The sequence below is a fragment of the Zootoca vivipara genome, chromosome 5 (genome assembly GCF_965207765.1).
Source record: "Zootoca vivipara chromosome 5, rZooViv2.hap1.1, whole genome shotgun sequence".
NCBI classification, from domain to species: domain Eukaryota; kingdom Metazoa; phylum Chordata; class Lepidosauria; order Squamata; family Lacertidae; genus Zootoca; species Zootoca vivipara.
The window spans coordinates 73,693,608-73,705,872 of record NC_142588.1 but is presented as its reverse complement, the minus strand read 5'-3'; the positions used below and the strand labels follow the sequence as shown (position 1 = coordinate 73,705,872).

Genomic DNA, 12,265 nt, shown 5'->3' with positions numbered 1-12,265 from the left:
AACAGCATTTGTTTATGGATCAGACTATAAAAATCAGGGAAAGGGTGTTGGAAATTTAAGCAGCAATTTGGGGAAGAAGCAATTGTGGATTCATTCATTTATTTTGTACAGTCGTACCTCGGTTTCCGAACAGAATGCATTCCAGAAGTCAGTTTGACTTCTGAAATGTTTGGAAACCAAGGTGCGGCTTCCGATTGGCTGGAGGACACTCCTACAGCCAATCAGAAGCCATGGAAACCACGCTGGAAGCAAAGTTCGCAAACCGGAACACCTACCGGTACTTCCGGGTTTGTGACATTTGAGTTCCGAGTTGTTTTGCTCCATTTACAATCATTTGACACTAAACTCTTCTGAAATCAATCTGGCTTACTTCCGAGTTACCTTATGGGACATCTTCAGGAGAAGAAAAGGCTAAGAAGTAAACCCTACACAAATCTGGAGTGGAGCCCCTAAGATGGTTGGATGGTGCCTTGTATGCCTCTTTCCAGTAACTCCTGCAGCCGAGCTGGTGCCAAACTTATTGCTCTGGTTTCCAAGAGGAAAAGGAGGCCGAGAATGGGGTCTTGTTGTTTTGGCAGCCCAGGACCTCCATACACACTGCCCAGGCTTCCACCCCAGAGAGGTCACGTTGGTGCCGCAAACACAGAAAAAACCATGTGGGAGGAAGCAGTTATGAGTTACTGGTCTCTGCAGCTACAGCAGGTGCTGTGATTCTCCAGCGGTTTGACTTCCCCTGGAGGTGCACTCCATTGTCTCTTAAGACAGATGGGTGCCTATTTACTACATTGCCAAAATTCTGATCAAAAAGTTCTGTACCAAATCACTATCTCTGAATAATGTTTCCGCAGTAGTTTTTGAAAGGGAGCCTTAAAAATATGCATTTTTGTAAATGCTGATCACAAATATAGGGTTTTGGAAGTCACCAGCATGTTAACACTGTTATCAGAGACAGTAGATGAAAAAATATGGCAGCCACCACCTCCTTAAACACTTACAACGCATTTTATCTTTATCCAAAGGGAAATTATATAGTGGTTGCAATCCAGAGCACACCATCCCACCTTCATCAGATGGAAACTGAGCATAAAATCTGCCCATTAATGATTAAAGGGCGCGTCCAGAAATACAGTAGAGGAAAGTCAGTAGTGGAGTCATTTTTTGGCTTGCATTCTTGAGGGTTTTGCTCCCACTGTCGGAATTTCTCATCCGTTTGATCCATTTGAAAAGAGAAAATGGTTCGCTCGTCTAAAACATTCCTCTCCCTGGACTGTTCAAAGTCTTGTTTCATCTACTTCAGCAGCAACTCTCTCACCCACACAACCCAACGTTACAGAGGTGGGAAGGGTTCTGCAGCCGTGACATTTCTTCTTCAACTCTAGTGTATTTACTTCCAGAGGTGTAAAACCGGTGAAGTTCTAATTTCAGCTGACTCCCAGCTACTGGAAATCTTACCATGGTAATAAATGACAGCCCGAGTTGAGGACGTTTGCAAAAGATGCAGATCCATTTCACTGGGTGGAGTGTCCCGAAAGTGCTGCAGGACTTTTGACCTCTGTTTATTGATACACAGCCTCAAGCTCCAGTCCTTCCATTTTGCAAGCAACAAGCAACCCTGATGCTTCTTAAGCATTGGATCTAGTTCCTGTTGAGTTTCAGGTGGGATGTGGAAGAAGCAAAGTATTGGTACAGATTTGGGGTACCAGAATTTAGGGGTGCAAAAGTGTCCATCATTCTAAGAAGTTAGTGAATGTTGGAAATTATTGAATGCTAGAAATTACCAAATGCATGGAGTCTTCCCCTGGGATGGAAACATGACAAATGTGTTGATGGAAGATGCTTGGGTCTGTGGAACAAGGGGTAACATGGGTGTTATGTCACACAGGTGAAAAATGTTGTCCTTTAAAAACAAACAACCCAGAGTTCTGAAACGGTTTCTGTTTTGTCAATTCTGGGGGGGAATTAATTTGATTCAGGTTTTGCCTTTTGTTCCTTATTTTCTGTCATTTAATTGATTTTATTTTACACCACCACTATATTGTTGTTATGAATTTGGGGCAGTGGGGGCAGGTTCCCCATAACCCTAACTTTAGTAAAGGGCAGAGTTTAGCTAATATTTGGAGCATGAAGGGAAGATTCCATGCCAGTGAAAAAGACAGGCTAAACCAGTTCTCCTGTTGAGGAGATTGCTGATAGAGTTGCCATTAAGAACACAAAGAGAGCCACGTACTGGGTCATTAAGAAAAACTGATGCTTTGCTCCCCCAGGCTGAGAAATGGTCAGAAACAGAAGAACTGAGAGGGGGAGGTTGCCAGGGTTAACAGAGGGTGTGATGTCACCACAGGAAAAAATGTGTGCTTTTAAAACAGAGGTTTCAGACCAGGGGTTTTGGGAAAGAAGGGAGGGGGCAGAACTCATAGAACCATAGAACTGTGGAGTTGGAAGGGGCCCCAAGGGCAGGACAATAATATTCTACTCCCCCCTCTCTTAAGGATACAGTCAGGGGTTGCGCAATTCTCTGGGGAAGAGTCTGACTTGCCAATTCCTTTTTCTTTCTTTTTTTACATTTAGAAGAAGCAGAATACACTACCTGCTGGCCACCTTGCAAAACTGAAGGAACTTTGAACAAATGGAAAGTGTACACCAGTTTAGGCCACACCAGAAATACTGGTCTATCCGGTATGAAAGAGGACATTTGGAGAGTCTTCAGTAATCCCAGCCATGTAGCTAAGTAGTGTGTGCAGGAAACCCTCTGACTGAGCTTCTTCATGCGCAAACACATGGCAGTAAAGTCACAATACCCAAATGAAGCACACTTAGTTCTGGCATAAGCCGCAACATTTTTAAAGGTACAGCAGTGCATCCCCAATATTTCTGCTTTACTGACGTCTGAGGAAGCACAATAAAAGTGAGAGAAAACACCCAGGAACATTTGTGGTATATAAAAATAAATAAATCATGGGATTTCAGCAGAAAGCTATAGGACATGTACTGACTGGAAATGCAACAGCCTGACTTCACCCAAACTTTTGCAGGCACCTGTGTATAACTGTTCTGACACCATCATGAGCTCAAAGCATCATGGATGAGCAACAAAAAGGACTCCTGGAGGACCCTTAGGCATTGCTAAAATAAATGCATTACCACAAAAGAAGATGCAAATCTGCATGTGCCAACTTGTTCTTATACCGGTAATTCCAAATCTGGAAACAATCGCTGCAATTTCATTAAAATATAATGCCCCTCACCGTAACAGGGAACAAGACTATGATGTGTGTGCCTGCTTAGTTTTGCAACCCAAGGGTGAAGTATTTGTGGGCACCTTCAAGACCCCTGCTGCTCTTCCTTCTTACAGTTCTTTATACGGTATTTAAACCAGAAAGCCGGTGTGGTGTAGTGGTTAGAATGTTGGACCTGGCACCTAGAGATTATGTGATGAAGGTGCCAGGCGAGCCTTCCTGGGGAGAGCACTCCACAAGTGGTGAGCCCCCACACAGAAAAGGCCCATTCCCATGTTCTGCCCTCTGGACCTCTTGGGGAGGAGGCACGTAAAGAAGGGTCTCGGATGTTGAGCACAGGGTCCAGGCCAGTTCATATGAAGAGAGGTTGTTGAGGTATAACCGTTCTGAACCATTTGAGGCTTAATAGGTCATAACCAGCACTTTGAACTTGGCTTGGAAACAGATTTTTAGCCAGTGCAGTCAGGTCAGGACTGACATTCTACAATATGCTCAAACCATCTTGCCCCAGTGAGTAACCTGGCCACTGAATCTGGCATCAGCTGAAGTTTCTGGACCGTCTTCAGAGGCAGCCCCATGTATAACATGTTGCAGTAATCTAACCTAGAGGTTACTAAAGCACAGACAACAAAAGTTCTCTTCTCTTTCTTTGGCGATCACTCGTAGCCGAGTAAGATTGTCTTCCATAAACATGGATTTAACAATGGGTCCGTAAGTGATTGTGGAGGCCAATTCTGGATCCACACGCCCTTCCACAGTGAGGACATTGGTTTCCAGGCGGGAGTTGATCACGGTGTGGATTTGCCAAGCGTGCCTTCCTCTTAGCACATTTCTTCCTTGCGTCCTGACTTCGAGTGTTTTCAAAGCCCATGACACCTTTGGTAAAGGCTGTTCTCCAATTGGAGCACTCGCAGGCTAGTGTTTCCCAGTTGTCAGTGTTTATCCTACACTTTTTAAGATTTGCCTTGAGACAGTCTTTAAACCTCTTTTGTTGACCACCAGCATTACGCTTTTCATTTTTAAGTTCAGAATAGAGTAGTTGCTTTGGAAGACGATTATCAGGCATCCGCACAACATGACCAGTCCAACAAAGTTGATGTTGAAGAATCATTGCTTCAACACTGGTGATCTTTGCTTCTTCCAGTACACTGATACTGTATTAGTTCGCCTGCCTTCCCAAGTGATGTGCAAAAATTTTCGGAGACACCGTTGATGGAATCTTTTGAGGAGTTGGAAATAGCGTTTATAAGTGGTCCATGTTTCACAAGACAGGTTATCCCTGTCTAGATAGGGATGCAGCTGGGCATCCCAAGCTGTGGAGCTGCTCCTTCAGTTGGCCTGTAACCTCATCAAGAGCAAGCAGCCTCCCATCCATTCTGGTCTAGGGAACCACCCACTAACAAGGCCTCAATCTTATCTAGTTTGAGCTTCAGTTTACTGGCTCTCATCCAGTCCATTACCAAGGTCAAGACAATGGTCCAGCACATCTACAGCCTCTCTCTGTTTTGTTTTTGGTTATTGTTCTCTCTCCATTTTCTAACACACTGTAAATGACAATACAATAGCGCTGGCTTCACAGGTGCAAACTCTCCTTAGATCTGAGCATGATTCATTTGGGATCCTTACCCAACATTTGAAAAACAGCAGTGTAGAGTCCAGTAGGATGCAAGACTGCACCAAATTTGGGGGGGGGGCTCTTGCTTAGGAGTTTTTAATGGCAAATACCTTCCATGGCAGACATATCAAAGCATTCTGAGTAATTCTGGAGTTAATATAAATAATTTGAAACCCACCCTAGGTCATTGAAGATATTCCACATTTGTTTTACTGTGTACATAAAATCTTAAATAATTCAGCTTGACAGCAGATTCCTGCATAATTAGATTTAATGTTAATATTGTTTAAAGGTAAACCAGGCCTTTGCATTTGCATGGAGAAACAAGTTTTCACTGGTAAGCTTTACACTGTTAAAAGAGTATGACATGCCTTATAACAACTTCGTTTGCAATGGTATTTCATGAACTCTCTCCAGACTCCTTTTTTTGTGTGTGTTCCTGTGCCAGAAAGGGGCACGTGTTTGTCCTTGAAACTAAACTAAATCAAAAGAATCTCTAATTTATTTTCCTCTACCCACTAATGTTCCTCCTCCCATTTGCCCTCCAGTTTACAATCGCTAACCCTTTCATGGATGGGTGAGCTTGGAAAATCATTTTGAATGGAAATTGGCTGAACCGGTTAGCAGACGTCAGGTAATTATACCTTGGAGGCTTGTTGGTAGATCAGATATTTGAGAGTAATGTTTCAAGCTACTTTCTCAAACTTTGTAACCATTAAAACTTAAATATCTTGCGCAGCAGAAGAATGCGTGTTTCTGTGAAAGAGGCACAAAAGGTGATTGTTTAATAGACTGGAGGAGAGGGTGCAGGGGGGTTAAAGAGAGAAATTATACAACTAAGGAACAACAGCTACACCCTCTTAGAGTAAGGATCTATAAACTGAAGAAGGATCCTTGAACTGGGTAACAGAAAGGACACTCCCTTGGGCAAGACATGAGAGAGATATGCTGATAAGAAGATCTAAAAGGAGGAAGAAATGGGTTAATCAAGGGGTTTCATGTTTCTCTGCTCTTTCCCTTGTTTTAATTTCTTATTAATTTGCTTAATTTGTATACCGTGTTTAAAGCGGGGAAAATCTGGCACAAAATGGGGCTTCCGGTTGACCACGCCATCTTGCTCAGACGGGGGTCCGCACAGCGGAGCGGACCTCGGCGCTTCAGAGGTGGAGGGAATCGTTCCAGCGAAACGAAACCTCCTTAAAAGCCCCAAATCGTGCTTTTTGGGGACAGATTTTGCCTGGCGGCGCCAAAAGCGGGCTCTCTCCTCCCCGGATCGGCTTTGTTTAAGCCCCCGAGAGCGAGGAGCTGAACCGCGGCGGACAGGCTGACATTGCTGCTCTGAGAGTGCGAAGCTGCGAGTCTGGGAAGTGGAGGTGGCCAATTCTTCAAAGAACATTCAGCAAATGAATAGACTGTGAGTAATTTGGATTCTTTGGAATGTAAATTAAGGCAACAATTTGGACCTGGGAGAGAGGGGAAAAGAGGAAGCCACCCCCCCCACGGTAACATAAGAGACAGTAAACAGAAACCCGAAGCCGTAAACAGAAGATTTTAACTTAAAAGGATTCCTCAAAGGCATCAAAGAGAATCTCCCCTAAATGCAGGGTAAAAGGGGAGAGAGACTGTTGTGATTGCCCTGCAGAATGAAGTTAAGACTAAGAAAGACCTTTCTTTTTCTCGGGAGCCGGCAGCCCAGAAAACCCAGTGAGCTGACCAGGATTTATAGTTAAATTTTATTTCTATCTTTATCTCTGGACTTTTTGGGAATTTTTTTTTTTTGGTTTATATGCTTTTGAAATGTGAGTTCGAACTTTATTTTTAAGAATGCAGCCAGCTTGTTAAAATGGAGTCGAGAAAATAGACTGCGATCATATTCCACCCCATGTGACAAGTTTTGACCTTGACAGGACTGAACTATGTCAACAAAAAGGTACCCGCCTGAGTTTCAGCGGACTGTTTTGACCTTAATGTGGGAAACAAGAATAGAACTATGTCAAGAGGAGACACAACGGCTAGTGTTACAGCAACAACTCCAGATTGTGATGACAGAATATGATTTCCTAGAAGATGAAGCTTTTGAAACTGAAGAAGATGAATGTGAGAATGACAATGATGACGACTGTGATGATTTAACACAAAATGAAGCCCATCACGAAAAAAAGGATGATTTTACTCTACAAAAAGTTGGATGGAGTGCCTCCCCTTCGAGGGGGGCACGACTGGATTTACTGGAACTCCAGAATGACCACAGGGAAGAAGGAAAAATTAAGCAGAGAAGAGAAGAAGCTCAGGGGTCTGATATGGAGGCCTGGATGGCAAAAGACTGCAAACAGGGGGTGGGGTGAAGGGAAAGTGAAGTGGTGATTGTAAGGATGGGTTAATAGGACTATAACTGGACTGCTGACTATGGAACTTGCTGGATTGGAGGGGTGGAGCAGGTACTCGGGGGGAGTAAGGTTAGTTTGGGAATAGTTATAGGTTTAAAAAGTGAATTGATTCTGGAAAAAGGTGAAAAGATGGAGGCCTATAGAGGGGTAAAAATTAGGCACGGGAAGAAAAAATGGGAGTTTGATTTCTCAGTGATTGGACAATAGGCGAAAATGATAATAGTTTAAAAGTGGTATAAGATATAAAGGTGTATGTTATAAAATATGAACTATGAAACTGTTGAAGATGATAAATAAGGGAGGAAAACCGGGGAAGGGTGGGAGGGTGGGGAAGCCCACAAAATATGGTTTAACAATTATGAATTTAACAATTATGATGAATTTTTTTTTTTGTCTTTTTTCCTTTTTGTCTTTTTTTTTCCTCTTCTCTTTTTTCTCTTTTTCTCTTTTTGTATTTTCTTTTTTTTTGGTATGACAATAGATGGTTGGATGGATGAACTCCTGCGTACTGCCCTGGTTCACTGGAGCTCCCTGGTGGCAGGGGGGGGCTTGGGGGGCAGGGGAGGGGGAGGAGGACAGAAACCCAATCATAAAATGGACCACTTCTGACTGATCACCTGCGTGGGATACTTCTGTGGCAGGGGAGGACCCATGGAGGGGGGTGGGAAGAAGGTGGAAAAGGTGTTTATGTATGTACCATTTTTTGTAATTTGTAAAAACCAATAAAAATTATGTTAAAAAAAAAAAAAAGAAAATCTGGCACAAAATGGCCTTTCTTTCTGACCCTTTCATTGCAAAGCCAAGCCAAAACTTATTCATAGAACAGGCTGAAAACTACGGTAGCTAATGGTTATGAGCTGGCAGCTGAGAAGCTATGGTGACACTGAATGTTCATAAACATTCTAGCTGCTCAGAAGTAACACAGAGAGACATAAAGACATGGAATTAGCATGGGGTGCAGTTTTTGGTGTCAACGATCCTCGCTCCGACTTGTAGAAATGGCAAAGTTTTGAGTGCTGAAGCAGAGTAGGGCGCTGGCACAATGAACCTAGCCTTTATTGCTTTTGGAACACAGTCAGTGAGCCTAGGTCACCAGTTGGCACATTTTCGCTCCTTTAATACTTTGGCATGGGCACCTATACCATTACATCTGCCAAGTTGAAACCTTAGGAATGCACCCCTTGCTTAGTCGTCGGTATTGCAGGCCCTGCTAAGTAGTCCCAGCTCCACATTTCCTCCCGCTACAAACTTCAGTGACATGTTTCCTGTACATTTGCTTTGGGGCTAAAGACCCCCATGATCAAAAGGAGCCGCTTCAGCTTTCTCTTCATATGAAGGACAGTCCTGAAAATCACTGGTGTGCCTTAGAGTGAAGAACTTTCAGCAAAGGCCTGAAATTGTATATACAGGAAAGGAAATGTAGTGTTCAGAATCTCTAGTTCAGAAATCTTCACATGTAGCTATGGCGAATGACCTCCAAAGAGACGGTTGACATGATCAGCTTGGAGAACACCAGTCAGTTCTAGGAAGGAAGGTGACATCTGGGTTCCATCAATGCGGTGTAAAAGCTGGCTGCATGGGACATCTAAATCACAGGTACCTAAACAGATCCAATGGGTTCACTTGTGGGATCTGACTCACCCTGATCCACACATTGTTCTCACTAGACTACCGGTAGTTGTATGGTCAATATAGTCCACTGTCACTAGACCAGATCAGCAATATTGTGGCTGGTATTGTGTGAAGGGCGTGTTGGGAATCAGATATTTTCTTTCATGAAATAGGACTGATGATAGGACAATTAGTTACTTTGGAGCCAAGCATTGCTCCATTCATCATCCTTGATGAAAAAGGACAAGATGGAAAACACAAAAGTCTTATGACTAAAATGTTTATAGCAGCAAGATTAACAGTAGCCAGGAGAAGGGAAAATTCTGGGAGAAAACTTGATGAATGAATGTAGCTATGGCGAATGACCTCCAAAGAGACGGTTGACATGATCAGCAAATATGGACAATTGTTTTAATGGAAAAACTACCTCAACAAATGAAAGACAGGAGAAGCTTAACAAAAAGCAAGGAAAATTTTCAAGCAGCATGGTATTGCATACACACATTGCACAAAAGTAAAATGATTGACAGCTACCCATGGCTTACTGTATAAAGATATGTCAGGAAACACTAATATTGAAAAATAACACAAATGGTCTTTATTTGATGGATGATATTGAATTCTTAAGCAGTTTTCCATATTGGGTTTTCCCTAGTTATGCATTGCACTTTGGGGGTATTGTTGTACATAAAAAGTTTAATAAAAACATTCACAAATATTATAATATTGTGGCTGACATGAACTCTCCCAAGTTTTGCAAACATGTGTTCTAACCATTGCTGTATCCTTAGCTCTCCAATTGTCAGGCACTTTTAAAAGTTGGCAACTGTGGATAACTTTCTGATGTTGAGGTTAGGGCTCTCTGGTACACACGGCTAACAATAAATTGTATAAATAAATAAAATCATATTGAAACCTGGGCCTTGGCAACAATATTGGATCTCTATTACAGATACTTGTGGCCTGTCCACATAATCAGTTATTGTGTGCTAAATGCACAATGGTTTCTTATTGATTTCATAGTCTTTCCTCAAGGTTGCGGTTCTGTTGAGGTGTAATTAATACTCAATTTTAAGTACTCCATTTCTCTTATTTTTCTCACTGATGCAGATTTTGAATATGTGCTAGTGACTAATTATGTGCTATATTTCCGTCCAGGTAAATCCTAGCTGAATGGGAAAGGCTCAAATATCTTCACTTTTAAGGACTCAAATGGCCATTACTTGGTAAGGTCAATGATAGTAATGCAAAGATAAGGTAAATAAAATTTAATTTCATGCATATGATGGACTTACAGCTCAGATAAAAACCTTGCACAGTGAGTAAATCTTTAAGGGTATATTAAGATTTGTTTGTTGTTTATGGCTTTTTGTGACATTTCCCCTGACTGTAACGATTCTAATATATTTGGCTCATTTCTCGCTCTCATATATATATATATATATATATATATATATATATATATATATAGGGGGGAATGTGGGAGGAAAGAAATGCAGCCCTACAGGTTCTTGTTTGTAAATGAGGTGCAATTCCAGAGTAACTCTGCCCACTTCACTTGTGGGCTTGTGTTTACACTGGTTAAATAAAGATGACCCTCTTGCCTACAGTCTTTCACCTAGGTTTTTTTTTTTAATAAAAAAAAGCCTGTCTATCCACATTGCTGCAAGGTGCCTGCAAACCACAAATGAAGTGTTTGATGTCTGGGAATTATACCCTGGTCCATTCGACAAGGTCCATGAAATTTGTGCAGGCTGCAATACACCATACCATATACCACAGCCCAAATGTTGTTTTAAAACTGTTTGTGTATGCTGCTGCTGCTGCTGCTGCTGCTTTCAAGCACTCCAATTGATGCTTGCCTTCTCATGCTTTTCTCCTTGTCTGGACCCAAACAAAGGGGCAGAAGTTGAAAAATACCTTGCTGGGCAAGTGAGGATCCTACTTACCTATTGTTCTAGGACCCAAGCTTAGTACATAACATGAGGGTTGTACACAGAACCTGATTGTCTTCCTTCAGATATGTCCATACTATGAAACAAATGGATCTTAAGCTTCAGGGGTCCTAATCCCGGAGGGATGTGAACTTTAGTTCACATTCCTTTTAAAAAAATTTTTTTAGAGTCTAGTAGATCCCATCTGAATCACACAATTCAAACTTTTTGTATATATTCCGACAATCCCAAAGCTTGAGAGTCAGTAGCATAGATGGTGCAAAGGTGAAATGTCATGGCATAGGAGCCAACTCCTAGGGGTCGAGGTCCCTTTGGCCCCCCAAATATTTGAGGGAGCCACCGCCCCCCAAGTTGGTGGACATTGTCATTCAAATGGTGTGCGTGTGCCGTGTCTTGTGATCTGATTGATTATGTGGGGCAGAGAAGCTTACCTGCCCCCTCCCCCAATTTTGTTTCCAAGTTGGCACCCCCTATGTCACAGCAAGTTTGCTGTTCTGCCGTGGCTAAGGTAATTCTGCCCTCTCTCTTCTCTCTCTCTTCTCTCTCTCTCTCTCTTTGGTCAGAGGTCAAGACCCCAGAAAAGCAACAACAGGGTCACAAAAGTACTTAAGTAGATACCAAAAACGCAAACTCGTGGGAAATTTGTGGTGATCTGTTGCGGTAAAACCCCACTGAAGAAGATAACAGCGGTTACCCAGACCTTGTTGCTGGTTGAGAAGGGGCCCCCATAACAGTTCAAGCTTCAGTGCCCCCCAAATGTAGGTCCACCACTGTGTCCATCTAGCCTTGCCTTGCCCAGCCTGGTGCCCTCCAGATGTGCTAGCCAGGACGGGTGGGAATTCTAGCCTGGAACATCTGGAGGACATCAGGTTTGGCCATGATGGGCTAGCCCAATATTGTCCACTCAGGTTGGGAGCATAGTCCAGAGACTTGGGAAGAGAGTTTTTCATGTCACCTGCTTCTTGAACATTCAACTGGAGATGCCAGAGATTGAGAAGAGGCCCTATGCCCCAAGGCTCTTTACATCTAGCCAAGGTACTTTGCCTCTCTCAATCTCTCTCTCTCTCTCTCTCTCTCTCTCTCTGTGGTAAAGCCAGCTTCAAACTGCCCCTCTATCTCTCCTTCTAGACTTCAGAATATCACCTCCTGAAGACTGGATCCCAGACCATTAAAAAAGCAAACAACAACAACAACAACAACACCTTGCTTCTAGTCATTAAGGACCACTAGGATTCCTTTGTTTAAATCTCTGGGCACATGTCAGGTCTCTTCATAATGCATAGCAGTTTCTCCTGGAAAATAAATAAATGTAAATGGACAGCTTAACAAAAAAAAAAACAACAACATAAAAAGTTCTTACCAGACAAACAGGCTACTCAGCCAGTATTCACTATTAGCAGTACAAAAAGACTGGAATCCTTTTCAGATGAATGAATAGCAGGAGAGCAGGGGGAGGGCATG

General features: G+C 42.7%; 1 long non-coding RNA gene across 1 annotated transcript; it reads left to right on the top strand.

Annotated features, from left to right (window-relative positions):
* Positions 1-2,572: 2,572 nt before the first annotated feature.
* LOC148685734 (uncharacterized) lies at positions 2,573-11,977 on the top strand. The gene is made up of 5 exons (XR_015949880.1): positions 2,573-3,176; positions 5,400-5,485; positions 10,008-10,075; positions 11,368-11,562; positions 11,713-11,977. It is a non-coding gene; the product is annotated as an uncharacterized LOC148685734 (long non-coding RNA).
* Positions 11,978-12,265: the final 288 nt, after the last annotated feature.